The 21,105-nt window shown below is 38.3% G+C and overlaps 1 pseudogene; it reads left to right on the top strand.

The window, feature by feature from the left end:
- Window positions 1–19,387, top strand: part of LOC114639285 — a 68,158-nt pseudogene extending 48,771 nt beyond the window's left edge.
- The last annotated feature ends 1,718 nt before the right edge of the window (window positions 19,388–21,105 follow it).

Here is a 21,105-nt window from a genome sequence, read left to right as displayed (position 1 = left end):
GCTCTCTCTCTCTCTCTCTCTCTCTCTCTCTCTCTCTCTCTCTCTCTCTCCTCATTCTCATCTCTCATCATCATTAATATCTAAATGAATAAATGAGTAAGTTAATCATTTCACAGAATAAGACAAAAAAAATTTTAAAACTTCAGGCCAAAGTTGGGATAGGATGAGGTACCTTTCAAGGTATTTTTGGAAGTGCCTCTCCTACCTTTCCCTCTACCCCTCCCCTTCTTTTTCTTCTCTGTTTAGAAAATCTTCCCTCCTCTTACTTTCTCCATCCTTTCTCCTTTTCCTTTCCTGCCCAAGGCAGTTTTGAACTTTCCACTTTCCTGCCACTACCACTAGAGACATAGGATTACAAATGTGCATGACACCTCCTAGAAATGTTTTACTTTATTAAACTTTCTCACTTAATGCAAAAGAGGTTACAGGTGCTACACTTTTATTGGGAGACAGATATTATGCAACAGTATTTGCTACCAGGACTTAGAAGTTTTAAGGGCACACAGCAAATCAATGCAAGGTCAGAACTCAAACCAAATCTCAGTCAAATGGTGCTTCTAGCTTTGCCACCTTATTTGGAAAATAGAAATATAAATTTACTTTGCAATTAGAGACAAAAGGTCACAAACCACAAAAAGATATCATGAAGTGTCAACACAAATATCTTTTCCTTGTTAATACATTTTGCTTTAAATTTTACAATAATAGGCAGTTCTTAGTATTTTTTAGCTTTAAATTTTTAATTAGCTTACAGAGTAACAGTTTTCCTTATGGCATTTCCACGTGTACTTTGTCCTTCCTCTTCCTTTTTCCCAATCTTCCTATCCCTCCCTCACATTCATTAGCCTCTCCCACCAATCCCTGGATACCCCTTTCACTGTCATATCACATCTATTCTTGTCACCTTTCTATTGCTCTACCTTGAAACCTCTTCCTGGACCCCTTTTAGTTTCCTGCTTTCTGCATTCTCTTGGTTCCCTGTCAATATGCATATACATAATTCCAAAGCTGAAGCTAGATGTGAGAGAGAACACATGACAATTGGCTTTCTGGGTCTGGATCATCTCAGTAACCACAATGTTTTTCAGTTCCATCAATCCTCTAGCAATGTTTATAATTTTATTTTTTATGGTTGATTCTTCTATGTATATGTACTACCTCTCATCTTCCATTCGTGTGCTTATGAATGCCTAAGTTGATTCTATTTTCTGGCTATTGGAAATAGCAGTCTGAACACAGATGAGCAAATGTCTAGTAAATAAGGAGTCCTTTGGGAATATGCCCAGGAGTGGTATGGCTGAGTCATTTGTTAGTTCTACTTTATCTTTTTGAGAAATCCTAACATTGATTACCATAGTGGCTATACTAGTTTGCATTCCCACACACGGTAAATAAAAGTTCATCCTTTTCCCACTATCTATCAGAAAAAGTGAAGGAATACCTAGAAAACAAATAAAAATATAAGTTTTAAAAATGCTGATCATAATTTTTTTAAAAAGCTTTACACTTCAGCCTTAAAAAACAAAAAGAAAATGTGATTTTTATACATGAGTATGCATTTATATGTAAATATATAATTTATACATGACATATGTGTATCTACATCTGTAAAACATGATCTTTATGAAAGGTTCACAATGAATTTTATAGTAATTTGCTATAAGGAAATTATTGCTAAATAAATTAGAAATTAATAACAAAATATAAAACTCCATCTACACTAAAATACAAAAACAAAACAGCACACAAATGCTAGTGCATTCTCCCAGGCACTTGCTCATAATGTAAGCCAGCCTGCAAAACAAAATTCTGACAAAATTGTATATAGTAGTTTTTGTCAGAATAATCCATAATTCAAATTGCAGTTATTATCAAGCCTAAAAGAACAATTCAAGGGTAGTCAGATTATCTGTTAACTAGAAGCTAGTAAAAATAACCCTAAGGAAAAGCACATGAATAGCCAACAAATTATAAATTTAAATTAATTAATTACCCCACAAAAATAATAACAGTAGCTCTACACCTTAATTTTTTGCAGCCTTCTATGCCATATATTATCATGTGTGTGTGTGTGTTTGTCTGTTTGCTTGCTTTTTGTTTTTGTTTTTTTAACATAGAAGTTTGTAGGGATTTTTTCTTTTTGGTTGATTGGTTTTGTTTTTTTTTCTGATTCTGAGGTAAGTTGTTCCTCTATCCTTCCAAAGATACTAGAGTTCCACTCTAGCCCAGTATGTGCTTGAGATGATGCCCTGATTAGTTTCATTGGCAAATTGATAGGGTTTCACACCTGGATAAGGTCACCTGGAAAGATGGAACTTCAATTGGAGAATTAACTAGATTGCATTGGCCTATTGCCATGTCTGTGGGGAACTGTCTTGATTGTTGTAGTATGGCCCAGCCCTCCATGGGCAGCATTATCCCTGGTAGGTGAGCCTGGACTGTATAAGAAAGTTAACTATAATTTGGATGTAATATAAATAAACTACTAAATAAGAAAAGTGTTCAAATGAGTAGGCTGAACCTTCTTCCTAACATTGAGTGGGCCTCATCCAATCTGTTGGAAGTACAAATGCAATAAAAAGAAGAAGACATAAGCCAAACACACTTCCTTCTACAAGTAGTGGTTGGTCAGAGTGTAGCAACGGGCATCTAAGGACTACTGGGTAGACCTAGTGAAGTGTAGTGCCATCTTCAATCACCTTGTCTCATTCTTAAACTTTTCTGCAAGGTGCCTGGAAGCCTACCATGATGATTACCCATCCTCAAAGGCAGGTTAAAGTTTAGTCATTTAGTCAAAGAAGTGCAATGAAAACAACCACAATTTTCTGTGTGGTTCACACAGCATGGCCATGCAATTTTATGTAGATCCTTGAAATAACTCTTTGATCATTAGAAATCATATATGGGGGGCTGGAGAGATGGCTCAGTGGTTAAGAGCACTGACTGCTCTTCCAGAGGTCCTGAGTTCAAATCCCAGCAACTACATGGTGGCTCACAACCATCTGTAATGAGATTTGATGCCCTCTTCTGGTGTGTCTGAAGATAGCTACAGTGTACTCATATAAATGAAATAAATAAATCTTTAAAAAAAAAAAAAAAAAAAGAAATCATATATGAAGAAAGAACATCATATATATATATATATATATATATATATATATATATTACTAAATTGTTATATATACTAATTGATATATATTACTAAAAGTAGTTGGCATATAGTAAAGTTATTTTGGTGACTATTCCCATAACTCATTTATACAGGCTATGGATGTGACTGACATGCTATCCCAATATATATGCATGCATATCCACTACTCAACTTCAAGAGAGAGAAATGTGCCAAGACCCTGAGGTTCTTTTGGTATCCTGTCTCTAGCATAAGATCTCTTCTCTTAAGTATAGCTAAGGTTCTGTATTTCTGTTCCAGTGATTTGCATTTTCTCATTTTAAAGCACATATCTAAGCAAACTATTGTGCCTCTGGCTTCTTTTGTGCACACTGTATGAGATTCAAGCATGCTGTCATTTGCAACATGTGTGTTCATCTATACTACTGAATGAAAGCCTGTGGCACAAAAGTAAATAGTATACATTGTGCATAGGTAGTTAAAATGCCTGGCTTAGGACTTTCAGAATAATGTTGCTATAAGACTCTTCAACACAAGTTCTTACTTCACCTAAACCATCCTAATTACTTCCTTGCTACAACCTACAACCACTTAATACAGTTCCTCATGTTGTAGTGACCCTCGACCATGAATTTTGTCATTACTTTTTAATAACTATAATTTCGCTACAGTTATAAATCATAATGTAAAGATTTGATGTGCAGGTGGTCTTAGGTAACCCCTGTGAAAGTGTCATTTGACCCTCCCAATGGGTCGCAACCCACAAGTTGAGAACCATTGGCCTAAAGGCACATAAGTTGCATAGCATGTTCCTCTGAATTTTAACATGCTCCCCAAATTGAAGCATCTACCCTAGGAAGGAAGAGGGAGCCTCAAGACCTTCAAGTCTTAAACAGAAGATAAACAGAAGGTCAAGTAGCTGGGAGAATAGAAGCTTGGAAGATCCTTAAGGCCCTTCCCATCAGTATAAAATGTAGCAAACAGGCTAAGGGGTGGAGACCCTGACCCTTCAAATTGTAGAAAGAAAGAATGGGTGGATTGAGATAGGGAAAAAAGGAAGGGAAGAAGGAAGGAAGGAAAGAAGGAAGGAAAGAAGGAAGGAAGGAAGGAAGGAAGGAAGGAAGGAAGGAAGGAAGGAAGGAAGGAAGGAAGTGTTGGGAGTACGAGGAGCTCCTGGGAGCAGTCACTCATGTTGGAATGGACTTTCTGATAATGCAACTGGTTTTTAGTTATCCCTGCTCCTTGTAAGTAACCTCACCTGTATCTCTGTTAGTAACATCAATAAAAAATAGCATTGGTTAAGCAAATTGGACATTGGTGTAATCATTTATTTGGTGTGTCATAGACTCCCCTTCTGGAATAAACAGACATTTGTTTCCTCAAGATTATCACACAACCTCTTTTTCTTTCTTTCTTTCTTTCTTTCTTTCTTTCTTTCTTTCTTTCTTTCTTTCTTTCTTTCTCCTGAAATGATGCATGTGAGATATTGACAACAATGTCAATTGATCTAATTTAAAGTATGTAAGCCTTTTTCTTAGCCAGTGACAAAGATATGGCTCTTGCCTCTGAAACGTCTCTTGCTGCAGAAGCTCAAGAGTGTAGCATTTTTAAAGATAAAATCCACAATTATATCAGTGTTTGACTAGGGTTGGAATAACAGCTATCTTTTTCAGAGCTTAGCAGCATTTTTTAGACATGGCATGACAATTATTTTTGATTTACACTTCCTCTTAGCTATTTTAGTTTTATGTTTTAGCCTGCACAGCCATCAGTTATTCTGGTTAATATATGGAGACTGCAGTCAGAGTCATGGACAGTGCCAAACCATTGCCAAGGCAGATGTGGCTGTTGGGAATATGAAAGAATGAGGTGTGTCTAGGCCAACACAAAATAAAGTCAGGATAAGATGGCATTGCCTTACCAATTGCAGTCTATCTATGAGTGTTTTGCCTGTGTGTTTGGATCTGTATCAGAAGACAGTAGAAGTAGAGCTACCACTGTTGACTATCACTGTCCCAAACTGTCCTGACAAAGTAATTTAAGAATGGAAGGATCTTGCTTGGTTGGTTTTCTTATTTTTACCTGGGGTCTTTGTTTTTGCACAGTGTGAGATACAGTCCATAATGACGGGAAAGTTAAGGCAGCAGAATCTTGAAGAAGATGGTTGTGGGGCGGGGGACCGTGAAAGGACAGGATGGTTTCTGGTGAAGCTACAGTGCCACAGATGGTCACATTTCATTAGAAGTCAAGCAGAAGAATGGAATGAAAGCTTGTTTCAGGACACCTTCTCATTTCTTATACAGTCCAGGATTCCAGTGCATGGAATAGTACCACTTGCAGTGGGTAGGCCTTTTCATTTCAATTAATCTAATCAAGATTGTCCCCACAGACATATCAGGAAACCTAATTCCAAGGTGATTTGAGATTTCATCAAGGTGACAATTGAGATTAACCGTCACCATCACTCATATGTTCTTGTTTCCTGTTACACTTATTTGTCCTTTCACCATCCATCATTAATGGGTACAGCATGAGTATGGATGCAGCTGCCCAATCTTAGACCACTTTTCCCCTAGAATCAGGAGCCAAAATAACTTTTTACCTTATAAATTATCCAATCTTAGTCATTCCACTACAGCAAGAGAAAATGAACTAAGACAGTGGGTTATTCTAGAGACTCATTTAAACATAATGACACAGTAATCTCTATTACCCTGGGACAATTATCAGCACAATTTAGAGACTGCTAATAAGCCAAAGTTTCATCAAAATTTATGATCCTATCAGGCCCACCCTTGTCTAGAAGGCTGCCTATTGAAGCAATGCTTTGTAAAATGGCATTTTTAACTAGGAAAATAACACATTTAATGTGATCTACAATGAAATTGCAGACATCAGAAACTAAACTTCATGATACTATGTGACTTAACCCTTTCAGAGGATGTTAGTAAGCTGCAGATTAAACCTTAGCTTTCAATCACCAGATGGAACAAAGTCTCTAACAGACAGGTCTTTACCTCCTTAGCATACCAAAAATTAAAACTAAGTCTCCTGTTTATAACAATCTGCATTTGGTTTAGCTTGTGATTCTAGTGTTTGGAAACTGACTGTATTCAGCAAGAAGACAATTTAGTTTCTCATGTATTCATGAATCTTGGGCAAATTGAAGCTTTTTCCATGAAGTACTACGTCTTCTTTACTGCATATCTACCTAGCGTTTGAGCCCCTATGTGTTCTCTGTTGTCTCTTTATCCATATATCTAGGTCTGTTCATATGATGTAGTTCAGCTGCCACTTTTGCATGAACCCTGACTGTGTTGAATAACTTCTGTGGGAGCTTTTGATGCCTGTTTATACTTAGGAGCAGAAAATTCCTTAGGCTTTTCATTTTATAAGTTAAAAGTTTAGCTAGGAAGAGTTTTACCCCAAGGACATAGCTCCCTTTTCTCTAATGCTGATCAGACATCTTGTCTTTTTCAGCCCAAGCTTTGGCTTCAACGTTAAGTTTTCTGATACTCTTTTCTCTTTGAACTATACATTTTGTATTTCTTTCTGTTCCACTTGCACATTTTCATTGTTGAACTTTGTAGAAGTGATTATAAATAAACATAGAACAGAATCACTATTGGCTAGCAAGAAATTCTCCTTACCATCAGGCAAGTTCTTAAGACAAGGCAGAAAGAGGCACATTTTGTTTTTTACCAGACTACTAAAACAATAGTCCCTAGTTTAGTTGCTAATATTGTTCTCCTCAGCAAGTTCTTGCACTATGACTCCACAAACCACATTCTATTCAAAACTCTTATCATTCAAGCTCTTACTAGGGTGGTCCATTAAGGTCTACTTATAACATTCAACTGCTTCTCTAGTACCAAGTCTCAAAGTATTCAGCATTCCTCCAAAATAATGACTGCATGGTCAAGTCTGGCAGAACAATAACTCCATTCACTCATGCTTTTCTACTGACATGATAAAACACCCTGACCAAGACATTCTGTAAAAGATAGAGTATGTTTGGGTTTGTTGGTTCCAGAACAATAAGAGTTTATTATGACATAGTGAAGGTGTGGCAATAAAAGCAGGACTCACATCTTGAACCATGTACATGAAGCAGAGAACAAACTGATAATATCATCACTCTTTTAAACTTTCAAAGCATGCTCCCAGGAACCAACTTCTTCTAACAAGCCCATACCTCCTCCCACTCAAACAATACTACTGAACAGGAACCAAGCATTAAAATGCCTGAGGGTATGGGAAATATCTCATTCAATCTACCATATAGGTCACAATGGGAAGTGTTGAAACCATACTAAGACAAAAATGACCCAGAGACAACACCAACAAGGCAATCTATGTGATTACCTACCACCTATGCTATACCTTTTACATAGTTCTTGATTTTCATATTTTATTTGCATATGAGATAGAAATCTTTTGGGGGATAAAAAACAAGGTTATAGTTTAATGTTTTGCTTTTTATGTAGAAATGTGAAATGACAACCCTTGATCAAATGCATAAGTCTAAGTGAAGGGCATATTTATGATATATTACTATGCAATTTTTCTTAAAGATGAATGAATGAATGAATGAATGAATGAGGAATTATGATGTATCTACTCAAGGCTTGAAGGAATTTCTAAGCTTGGAGAGTGTTTTTCTGTTTAAAGTTACATCTTCAGGATTAGAGACTTTTGTATCTGGCTTAAGTAAAAACATAAATTTAGATTTTTTTTAAAGCCTCAGAGAACACTTTCTTAAATTCTAACATACCCAAAGAAGTTTTGCTTCATTGCATTGACCATTAGCCATGAAAAAAATGAGAAAACAAGTACAACCTTACTATATGATATTTTGTTGTCATCTATCCAAATCTAATCTACGTTAGAAAACCTCCAAATTAACATGATGAAATGATAACATGATTTTATAAATCTACTTTATAAGAAATCCTTTCTAGTCTCTGGAGCTAATGTTGGAATTCAAAACTGTGCTACTCAATTAGAGAATTACTTTTGCAACTGACACTAAATCATTTTCATAATTAAAATGAACATTGAAAAGAACACACATCTCTAACTTCATTTACTGATGTATTACAGTGTTGTGTGAAATGGACATCTAATCTTTGTTCCCAGTTCCGCATACAGAGCTTCAAACCTGTCAACCCTTCCTGGTTAGTCAGAAATAATGAGTCAATGTTTGGCAGACTTCTGGAGAAACGACTTGTCACAAAAAGACCAGCTCACAGTTAGAAGAGGTCAGTCTTTCAGTCTCACTTTCATGGACAGGGAGGTAATTAGAGTGTCAGTTCACATTGAACAGTGTCAGAAGGTAAGGTCACTATAAGCTTCCCCCAAAATTAGTTGGAGAGCTTCTTGATTAGCAAAAACATACTCAGGTGCTGGAAGGACCTCCACTTTACAGAGACAGATCTCTGCACCCAAGGCCCATACAGATGCATATGTACTTTACATCTGTTTCCTTTACTGTGTCCTTTGTGATAATATATCGATCATAGCAAATGTGGCTCTGACTTCTGTGAACTATTCTAGAAAGTGATCTTATCTGAGGAAAGGCTATCATCTGATCCTCTCATTTGTAGCCAAGGTGAGAGTAGCCTGTGGACTGATGCTTAGTCAGAATGGAATTATTTCAACTATTAGGTTTTCACTGAATTCAGTTTGCATTAGAACTGATGCCAAACCACACCCAACTGTACATTGCTAGCTAAGAGCCACTCATCTGGTCACAGGCATGTTGAGTATGAGTACAATCAGCTGTCTGAATGAGTGTGAGTACAAAATCTATTGATTTTTACTTTTTGAATGACAAAGATCCTACTACATGCACAGTATTGTACATGTTATATATGCTCTTTAGAAGATCTTGTGCATTTTTCTCAATTGAAAAGTTCTGTACTGGGAATAACCCAAAACTAAAAAGCCTCAGTTTGAATTGAAGGAAGAGTTATTACAAAATATTTTTTATAAAATATAATTCTTTTTGGAAAAAAATCCTTGGACTTCAGCTATTTCTCCTATAAAATATAAATATGATAGCAGCCATGGATAATTATGAGGCAAATTAATTAAATACACATATGCAAGCTACATCCCTCCAAATATCACTCAGAGCTCTGCAAGAGCATGAAACAACCATTTCTAGTGACAACACTTTTCCTTTGGTTTAAAAACGATTAGGCTAAAAAATCCTGAACATATGCTTTCTTCTATTCTGTTCACTCATAATTTATTCAAATACAAAGAAGCCCTTGCCTAGTCTCCCTAAAGCTTATTCATTTGGCTTAGAACATCGGAGTCTTACCTTTCCCCTCAACAACTATTGCACCTCATTAAGTGCAAAGAATGATTGTAGTTAATTTCAGAGCTCTACATAGACTTTGGCCTTTTTCATTGCATTGATACCCATTAGTAGCACATCTTTCCTCCCATTCTTACTGTTCAGTTCTTGTTGCCTTTGGTGTGATCTCTTCCTGCTGTTTCGACGGTTTTTAATAGCACAAGTGGCATTTAGTGACCTGCCCTGGTTTTGACATTCAGTTACATACTCCATTAAAGGTAGACTAGTTAAAGGAGGGGGGCATGTGTTGGCCCAAAATTAATGAAAGAGTGTGCAAGAACCAAAGCAGAGCATTGATTGTCTACAGCTCTGAAACACGCATTTAGCTTCACTGTTTGGAAATCTGGGTTAAAATTATTGACCTAGCGATACATTAGTGGTGCTTCTATGTCCATGGCAGTCACCAGATCCATTTTAATCAGTGCTATATATGTGGTAAAGTTTGTTTGCTTTCTAGTTGGAAAAGAATTTTATTTGAATAGCATGGGAGGACTTCATCAATGGGAAACAGCACAAAGTTAAGATCAAGAGAGCATCAGAGTCTCTGCTAACATGCTCCTTTTTAAACTTAATTCACCAATTTACATTACATATTTTCTTGGCACAGACATATCGATAGCTTGCCAATGCTGACATTTCTCCTGTATGATCATTATCCACCCCGTCTCTACCTTAAGCTAATCTTTTGTATCAATTAATAGGCAAGCCCTCATTTTAGACATCAACTTACTCATAGCAAATCTATTTCCACGGGTCACCAACTTCCTACCGTCTATTGTTTATACCTCTCACATACTAAGCTCCATCCTAAGTTGCATTGTAAGTGAAGCTCGCAAAAGAAGGGAACTGTTAATACTTGAGAGATGAGGGAGCAGAAATAAGTGAGTCTAACGAATACCTTGATTTGAGATAAGGTACATTATGTAGCTGTAATTGACCTCCTGGAGCTCACTATGTAGATGACGCTAGCTTCAGACTTGCAGTGATCCTTCTGCCTCTGCCTCCTCACCACTGTAATCACCAGGAATGAGCTACCATAATCCATGAAAGTACAATTTTTTAAAGCACATGTAAAGCTGAATAGGACAGCGGTTGGTTGTTTGCTTGTTTGTTTAATTTATTTTTATTCTTGAGTGTCTCACAGGCATGGATGTGCCTGTCATAGCAGAAGCCAGAAGAGAGCATCTGATTTCCAAGAGCTGGAGTTATAGGTGGTTTGAACCAGCCTGTGAGGGAGCCCAACTCCAGTCCTCTGGAAGAACAGCAGCCTCTTAACTACTGAACCATCGCTAAATATTCAGGGAGCTGTTTTCAAAAGTTACATGGTTCCTTAAGCAAGAAATGTGTTTAAATGAATGCTATGGAAGAAGATTTAGGATTTTGTGATATTTTAGCCAGATCCCAGATAATGCTACCACTGCTGGTCCATTACCCATATCTAGAGCAACAAGATACTAGAAACTTCAATACTTTAAATAAGTCATTCTGTTCAATTTTCTTCCCCATTCTGTTTGACTTTTTAATCATTATGAGACATCATACTTCAAAACAAAGTCCAAGAACATTGCCATTATTCTCAATCCCTTGGGTAAGGTTCCTGGGATGTTGTTTTTATAAGTAATGGGGGAGCTTAAGGGCTTAAGCTTAAAGAAAGTGTGAGAAACAAAATATGATGTTTCATTTGCAATAAGCTTGAGCCTTAGATAGGCTTATGCTTCAGGTGGTTAGCAGGTGGTTCTGGGTCCCCTCCCCCAACAGATACATGCTGGTCTGGCTTTTTCCCACCCATTGTTCAAAACAACAGTTTGTCAGAGAATGGGAAAATGCAGAGAGCCTACTATGTGACTAAGCACATGTATGAAAGAAGGATGAGAAGATACTGAAACAGGTGATGTGTGGGAGGGTTTGTGCCTCCTCGAGCTCCCGGCTATTGCTGAAGAGGAAGTAGGGACTTTTGCTCAGACTTATAAAAAGTGATGCTTGAAGTTTAGCCCACACACCTGTTATTTTGTCTGGGTTCACATGAAACCTTGCAAGATCATAAAATAATCTGCTTCCTTTTCCCCACTCTATGTCTCAAGTACTCGTTACTACAAAGTAGGGGTCCCTGTTCCCTACAGATGTGGAGGGAAAATTGAGTTTGGATATCTGAAAGTATAAGGGGACAGTTGAAAAGAGGAAGCAGATTAGTGAGAGTGTGAAGAGAAGATGAAAGGGAAATGAAGGTGAAAAGAATCAAAATACATTATGTACCTGGATAAAATTTTCAAAATGAAATCTGCTGTTTTATGCAATTACTTTATGCCAATAAAAATATAAAATGAAAAAGTGAAAACATTCTTACTTTTAACTTTATTATATTCATAACAACAAATGACAGAGTAAATGCAAATTATATCCATCTGTCTTGATGGATAATAATGACCTCTATAAAGGAATTGCCACTTATTTTTACTCAAGATGACTTTTTGTAATACAGTGTGATGGGTATGATTGTGGGAGGATTAATTACTAAGGAAGAAAAGGATGGTAGTGACCTTCATTTGGAAAAGAGCATCTTTTAACTGTTTTTTTTCCTTGTAATTCATGCACCTACAAAGCACTTTCGAAATCCAGAGCCTCTTGACTCCTCTAAATGGAAGGTAAAATGACTCTCTTGGAAGGTGCCTACTTGACTATTTCAAGAAGCTTTTGTGCCTCTTATAGTTTGTGTCAAATCACTCCATCATGGTTGGACCTGTTGGACTTAGCTTGTACATTTTTGTATAGTCCTTGAGTTCTATCAGCAGATCTTGACAGACAGCATGACATCTTGGTGTGAGATCCTCTATCATGCAGACTGACAAATTGGCAAGGGAGCTCTGTAAATGACAGGACAGTTCATTCTGTGCTGTCTACTTTCTGCATCATCCATTCCTGAAACATTGAGAATACACTCATGTACAGGTATACAGTGATCACAATCGAATTGCTTTCAACTGGCCATCGTGTCTTCAACCAACTATGTGCATATGTTAAAAAGTTCCTGAACTTGTCCTCTGCCTGTCAGTTTTAGTTAAGCATTCTGGTTCTCTACATCCTCACTACATCATTAACTGTCTGGCTTTTCACTCAACTCTCTTCATCAGCTTCTCTGTTATATACCTTTCTTACTACTGTGGCAAAATACTTGTGGGGAATAGTTTGAGGTATAAGCCAGCATGGTAGGGAGGTGGTGGCATCCAGAGTGGCTCTAGCAATGGCAGCAGGACCGCTAGCCAGCTGGTCACACGGTATCTGCAGTCAGGAAGCAGACAAAAAAAAAAAAAGATTGCTGCTCAAGGGACTTTTTCCTTCTTTTTCACCATTCTATGGGAAGATGCTGCCCACATAAAAGATGACTCTTCCTTTCTCAGTCAAGCTTCTCTGGGAGCACTCACTCAGACATACCACCTGTGGAACCTCTAAATTACTCCAAATCTAATAAGCTGTCAGTGTAGATTAACTACCAGTCAATTCCACTGTGTGTACCAGCCCAGCCAGTGAGTCACTGAATCAGAAATCACATCTGTCAGAGTTAGAATTGCATCTAGTCCTTCTAAGATCATTAACAGTGCTTATTGAATACTTTCCTTTACATCCCAGATACAAAAGCCACTTTTAAATCCCCCCTTTTCTGTTTCTACCTGAGGCTTGTGACAATTGAACTCTGTCATCTTTTGTTACTGCTCTCTGTGTCCTGAGTATACTTTATACTTACTGTTCCTCTGATGTTATGGGTCATATGTTGTAAAACTTCTGGATTCCGGTAAATGACTCAAAATATGTTCTTTTGGTTTGTTTATTCAATCAGTTTATAGAGACTCAAATTGCAGACATCTCCAGCATCAGCTAAAATCTCATTTCAGTTCTCTTTCCCTTAATTGGGTGACTTGCAATCTGCCCTAGCAACCAGGGTTCAGAGTCAGCCAGAATCTCAGACAAGGAATAATATAGAGTTTGGGAACATGTATACAAACCCATGCCCCTTTCTTACTCTCCTGTCTCCCCCCCCCCAACAACCCTATGGGGCAAAAAAAAAAATAGTGTTTGCTCCATAGGATTCAGCCAGTAAGGAAATTAGCTAGGGTCCTGCACGATAGAGGATTAACTGTTTTCTGTAACCGACTTGTATGTGTCTGCTCACCAAATACCTATTCTTCTTGCAAGAACATCATTGGGTCTCACTTCAACTGTACCCCTGGGTCTCTGCACCCATTTGAATGTGGTTGGAAAGAACTATTTGTTCCTCACAGTTTGAAGTTCTCTCCTGTAAAGAGTTGCCTCCCCTCCAGAAAGCCCCAGCTTGTATTCATCTGGTGAAGTCCATTGGATTTGGGGAGGAGGGATTAATCATATTTTTTAAAAATATTTATCTTTAATCATTTTTTACAATCCACTGACTATTCCCCCTCCCAGTCCATCCTCCGACAGTTGCTCATCCCAATCCCCTGTCTCCAGAGGATTTCTCTACCCTCCACATAGCACCCCACTCCACAAGGCTTCTCCCCTCCATGGGGCTTCAAGTCTTTTGATGGTTGGTATGTCTTCTTTCCTTGAGGACAGACTAGGCAGTCCTCTGCTGTATATGTGTCAGGGATCTCAGATCAGCTAAGGTATGCTGCCTGGTTGGTAGCTCAGTGTCTGAGAGATCTTGGGGATCCGGGTTACTTGAGGCTGCTGATCTTCCTATGGGGTCACCCTCCTCCTCAGCTTATTTCATCCTTTTGCTACTTCAACCACAGGGGTCTCTGACTTCATTTCATTCATTGGGTGTAAGTATCTGTATCTGTCTCAATCAGCTGCTTGTTGGGCCTTTCAGAGGACAGCGATGCTAAGCTCCTGTCTCTAAGCACCACATAGCATCAGTAATAGTGTCAGGCCTTGGAGCCTCCCCTAGAGACAGATCCCAAGTTGGGTTGGTCACTAGACCTCCTTTCCCTCAATCTCTTCTCCATTTTTGACCCTGCAACTCTTTTAGTCAGGAACAATTCTGAGTCAGAGTTTTTGACTGTGGGATGGCAACCCCATCCTTCCACTTGATGCTCTGTCTTTCTACTGGAGGTGGACTCTACAAGTTCCCTCTCCCTACTGTTGGGCATTTCATCTAAAGTCCCTTTCTTTCTGTTCTGAGAGGATCTCACCTCCCAGATCTCTGGTACACCCTAGAAGGTCCCCCTACTTCCCACCTCCTAATGTTGCATACTTTCTTTTATTCTGCTGGCCCTTGGGACTTCACTCCTGTCCCACCCCTGCCCCCCAATACCTGATCATGTTCTCCTTTTTCCCTCACCTTCTCCTCTCCCACCCAGGTTCCTCCCTTCCCCTGTGCCCCAACAATTGCTTTCTTCTTCCTCCCAAGTGGGATTGAAGCATCCATGTTTGGGCCCTTCAGCTTATTAATCGTCTTCAGTTCTGTGGATTGTATCCTGGGTATTCTGTGCTTTATTTTTTTCCGGCTAATTTATATTTTATCCTGAAAACGTGAGGCTTGATGCTTAATAGGCAACTCAGCATGTCAGAAGTAGAACCTCAGTAGATTTATGTGCAGATGATCATAAGCAAAACAGAAATTAGGGCTGCTGACCTGTTAAAACTGGTAATCCATAAGTAACATATGTCTGCCCCAAAGCTTAACTGTTTATGAGCCACACAAATAGTAAGAATGCCCTCTCAGCACACTTTGAATGTTCAATGTATTTTATATGGTGAAAAATATGTAAAAACTAAGGAATAACACCTTTTAGTGCATTAGACACTTTACTGAACATAATTTGGATCATAGGACATTTTCAGCAATCATACAAACCATGAAGTCACCACAGCAGTACGAGGGAATAACTAGGAGATTTAATTTATACAGCATGTACTAGCATTAACTACTTGATAATATAATCTACCTTTGTTCACATTACTCTCAACTGCAAATAATAACATGAACAATCTGTGTTTTATGTACATAAATTTTGATAAAGTTTAATTTTAATGATAGTCTATATATATGCTATGGTAGAAAAATCTACCAAAATGATAAAATAAAATAAAAATAAAAATGATAAAATATCTACATATAATTTATGCATTCAGAACTTATCTAAATTTTCATTCTTTTTTTTTCAAAATTTCTTTGCTACATAGTTCATGACACGTGATTTTTTTTCAAACTATGACATAAAATCTAGGTATAAACAGACCTTCATAGTTAAAACTTGTGCTGATACACACATACACACACTACACACACACACACACACACACACACACACACACATATATATATATATATATATGTGTATTGCGTGTGTGTAGTATATGTGATGGCTATGTATATGGAATATGTGTATGTATGTATGTATGTATATGATGTATATGATGCATATATATGTGCACATGTATATATGCATATACTTGCAAACATACCCTTACTAATAGAGAAATTTGGACCAGAGTTGGGTGATATACAAATAGTTTACAAGATGCTTACTATTGGTTTAGCAATTAGACATGGATACTATAGGAAATAACCACCATAACTCATGGTATGCTCTCATAGATGTAGAGAGAAATAGTAGACCTGTTTTGCCTTTCTTCTAAGTGCACATGAAGCAGGCAGTAAAAGAAGAATGTCATTCCATATCAGAATTCCAGGCAATGTTAGTGAATCTCTGATATGAAAAGAATTAACTCAGACAAAATTGGTACCAAACTGAATCAGTTATAATAACCATTCAGAAAGAAGTCCCAAATGCATTAAAATCATAAATGAAATTGTCAAAGAAATAAGTTGGATCAATAACAAAAGGATAGTAACATAATGTATTACCCAAACAGAGCTGTAATTTTAAGTGATATAAAATAATATTGATAATTGAGAATCCAGACTGCTTCTTGGCCTGTTGGCTAAGATAAAGTATATAACTAGGCTGCCATGAATGTTCAGGCATATGAAATACATGTTGTTATGCATATGCAGCGCTACCCTTTCCTATTTTTTCTCATCTATATTCTTCCCTTGGAAATGAGAGATGATTTAGTGATACAGATCAAGGTAATAAGATGGCCTTTGACCTGACCTATTTTATATACCACCATCATAAAACTGAAAGAGAGGGGGAAATAATATATAAGGTGTAAAAGAACCTTGGCTACTAAGTAGGTTCTTCTTTCTTCCACCATTTTCTACCCCTTTTATTCCACCCCTACAATTTCCTAATGCCAGATAGGAGAGAAAAAAGGATAGCAGAGAAAGAGGGTGCCATTATCATTAGGATACCTCCTGCTGATTGGGGGTGTTGAATTCCTTGGGGCAAGTAAGCATCTAATTTCTTACTGTTGTTATTTCTTAGTGCATGACAACTTAAGAAACTACAACCAACAACAAACAACCACCCACCCAGCCTTGCAGGACCCTTGCATTTTTATATCCTCTGAAAAGTCCCCAAAACTTTAAACATTACACCATCACAGAAACTATCTGCAGCTGGGAGAATCATGCTTCTGCTAGAGCACAAGGCAAATCATAATCAGATGCTATGGAAAAACTGAAGCAGCCCCATAACTCACACCTAGGATTAAAATGAAAATATATTCTTGCAATATTTCTGTGTTTTTTTTTAAAAAAAAGAGTTCCAAAATTGTCACTACAATAAGCTACAATTTCAGTTCAAGTGAGGTTTCACAATTAACAACCATGTCCAGATGAGATATTATTCTCTGTTTATTAACATGTAAATTGACTGGAAAGAAGTATAAAACATCAGCTAAATGAGGAACTGTATTGCTGTATTGTCAGAATTATAAATGTAGCATACAAAAAGATCTCTGAGCTTTCTACGTCTATATCTACCTATTAGTATACACACACACACACACACACACACATATATATATATATATATATATATATATATATATATATTTGTATATATACACACACTTCTATATCTACCTATTTGGAGGTCTAGTGAGCATCTCAACTAAAACATCAACTTGCCCAAACTAAAACTTCTGATATACTTATTCTAGCCTTAAAACTCTCCATCCCTGCTCCCTGATATGGCAATGTTCAGCTCATCTTCTAGGCTGAAACTATCAGCTTAATTGCTGTCCTATTCTGTTTTCATGTAAACCCAAGCCATTCTTACTGCTTTCAGCTATACTAATATGATTGCCTTGTAGCTGTTCTTATTGCTTTCACTCTTGTCTCCTGGCAGTCAACTGTCAATTAAAACATCAAAGTAAAAGGTCTGTTTGTTTGTTTGCTTGTTTGTTTGTTTTAAGTCTGGAGATGGTGTGATGAGATGGGTCAGTGGTTAAGAGTACTCATTGCTCTTACAGAGGACCCAGCTTCAGTTTTCAGCAACATCCATAAATCCAGTTTCAGGGGCTCCAACTCCCTTTTCTGACTGCTTTGGGCACCAGAAATGTATATAGTATACATACATGAGTTAAGGCAAAACATTCACATACAAAATAAAATAAATAAGCCAATAAAATTACAACAAAGTTTTAGAAGCCTATAATTATTTTTAAAAAAGTAACATTCAAATTCTTCATCATGTCCCACAAGATACCAAAACATGTATCACTTAACAAATATATCCTGGCTGTAGGTAGCAACTACAATTAGAGGCCACCTGGCATCCAAGCCCCCATCCTACTTCCCAACAGAGTCTCACGCTCCCCCAAAGACTGGATAACTGCCTTGGAAGATTCACAGTTGGATATCAGCATGGAGCTCCCTCTGAGTCAAGAGACATTTTCAGACTTATAGAGACTACTTCCCCCAGAAGATATTCTGTCCACCACGGTAATGTCACCTAATTCCATGGAAGATCTATTCCTGTTCCAGGATGTTGCAGAGTTGTTAGAAGGCCCAGATGAAGCCCTCCAAATGTCAGCAGCTCCTGTAGCACAGGACCCAGTAACTGAGGCCCTTGCAGCAGTGGCCCCTGCAAAAGCCACTCTGTGGCCCTTGCCATCTTCTGTCTCTTCTCATAAAACTTACCAGGGTAACTATGGCTTCCACCTGGGCTTCTGCAGTCAGGGACAACCAAGTCTGTTAGGTGCACGTACTCACTCCCTTTCCCTCAGTAAACTATTCTGCCAGCTGGCGAAGACATGCCCTGTGCAGTTGTGAGTCAGCTACACACCTCCAGCTGGAACCGGTGTCCGTGCTGTGACCATCAACAAGAAGTCACAACATTTGACAGAGGTCGTGAGACGCTGTCCCCATCATGAGCGTTGACTCGATGGTGATGGCCTGGCTCCTCCCCAGCGTTTTATCCGGGTGAAAGGAAATTTGTATGCTGAGTATCTGGACGACAGGTAGACTTTTCGGCACAGTGTGGTGGTACCATATGAGCCATCTGTGGTTGGCTCTAAATATACCACCATCCACTACAAGTATATGTGTAATAGCTCCTGCATGGGGGGCATGAACCTATCCTTACCATCATCACACTGGAAGACTTCAGTGGAAACCTTCTGGGACTGGACAGCTTTGGGGTTCCTGTTTGTGCCTGTCCTGGGAGAGACCATCGTACAGAGGAAGAAAATTTCTGCAAAAAGGAAAAACATTGCCCAGAGCTGCTCCCAGGGAGTGCTAAGAGACCACTGTCAACCAGCACAAGCGCTTCTTCCCAGTAAAAGAGAAAACCATTTGATGGAGAATATTTCACCCTTAAGATCCGTGGGCGTGAACGCTTCGAGATGTTCTGAAAGCTGAATGAGGCCTTAGAATTAAAGTATGCCCTGCTGCAGAGGAGTCAGGAGACAACAGGGCTCACTCCAACTACCTGAAGACCAAGAGGGACCGGTCTACTTCCCGCCTTAAAAACCCAATAATCAAGAATGTGGGGCCTGACTCAGACTGACAGCCTCTGCATCCTGTCCCCCATCACCAACCTCCCCCTCTCCTTTCTTACCATTTTATGACTTTAGGGTTTGTTATAAGAGCTGGAAACAATCCCTTCTGCTGCCTGTTTACCTTGTAGCTAAGGCTCAGCCCCCTCTATGAGTACTGGTTCCTAGCCCAGGTTGGGGAATGGGTTGGTAGTTGTCAGGTCTCTGCTGGCCCAGAGAAATCCTATCCAGCGTGTTGTTGGACCCTGGCATCTAAAATGAAATTTCACCCTACCCCACACCCTGTAAGAATCTATCTTGGACCTTCATAGGGTCTGTATCCTCCAGGACCCATTTTCCTTCCACTCTGCAAAGCCTGTCTGTATTTGTCCACTCCCCACCCCATCTCCCTCTTTTTTTACCCCTTTTTATAAATCAACTTCCTATTTTACAATAAAATTTTTATCACTTGTAAAAAACAAAACTAAACGAATCTATCAGTATGTGCCTGCTTATTGATCTTCTGGCCACTTTGCAGAAACAGATGGGCCCCACTCCAAAATGAATTAGGATATTTAAATTAATGACTTCATTAATTAAGAATGCAAGAATTTTCTGTTATTTAATGAAACTTTTGAGGAAAAGCACAGCAGTGTCCTCAGTCTACTCCAGAAATGACTTGAGAAAGGAAACCAGTAGTGCTTTCATGTGAGTGGGGAAACCAGGCAGAGCTTCCATGGTTTGTAGCCTCCATTAGGAGCAGAATCTTCTAATGTTCTTTCTACCTAGCACACTCTCATATGAGAATACACGTGGTAATCAAATTATTCTGGACATAAGAAATGATGGGAGAAGGTCATACAATATTAAATGGTTCTCAATGTTTATTATAATTGACTATGACATGGATGAATCACAAGAAAATAGTGCCACAGAATGTTAGCAATTTGTGAGAAATTGATGAAGCCAATGCTTGAGGCTTCCCTGAGGCTGAAGTGCAGGATATCAAACTCATGAGTTAAACTATAAGATCACAGTCCTTCAGAAGAAGCTAAGACTAACTAAATTCAGTGAGCAGCTTTCATGTAGTGGTAGAAACCATGTTTCAAAGAATAGCTACTGGGAGGCAGAGGCAGGCGGATTTCTGAGTTCGAGGCTAGCCTGGTCTACAGAGTGACTTCCAGGACAACCCGGGATATACAGAGAAACCCTGTCTCAGAAAACCAAAAAACAAAACAAAAAAAAAAACCAACAAAAAACAAAAAAACAAAAAAACCAAATAGCTACTGGATAAAAGTAACATTTGAAACAGAAAGGACATCTGTAAACATTGCAATTTGACACTAAGGTCTGGTAAGAGGAGTAGATCAGGAAACTTGCCACCATATCAAAAGGGAAGAGAATACAATAAACAGATGGCATGTGCCTCAATTTCCAATTATTATTACCAGAGTTTCTAAATTTTTTCAAAGGTTAGCTATGTGCTCAAGTAAACTGAATTTTAATTAGCAAAGATATGTGGGTATGTTTCTGGGAAATGTAGACACTCATAGAATAAATTTTACAAGTTATAAACATAGCAATGTCTTTGCAGAGTTACTAGTAATTATGCTAGGGCTTAAGTTCCCTGAGAAGGGAAAAATGGATATAAAGTCATAGTAAAAGAGACTGATAACCAAAGATAAAGAACACTAGAAATGCCACACAGTACCAAAGGATGAGCCAAGAGAGTAAGTAGCCTCTTGCTATT

Source organism: Grammomys surdaster, unplaced genomic scaffold, assembly GCF_004785775.1.
Source record: "Grammomys surdaster isolate TR1022 unplaced genomic scaffold, NIH_TR_1.0 125692, whole genome shotgun sequence".
Classification (NCBI taxonomy): Eukaryota; Metazoa; Chordata; class Mammalia; order Rodentia; family Muridae; genus Grammomys; species Grammomys surdaster.
This window is presented reverse-complemented; position numbering and strand designations above follow the sequence as displayed.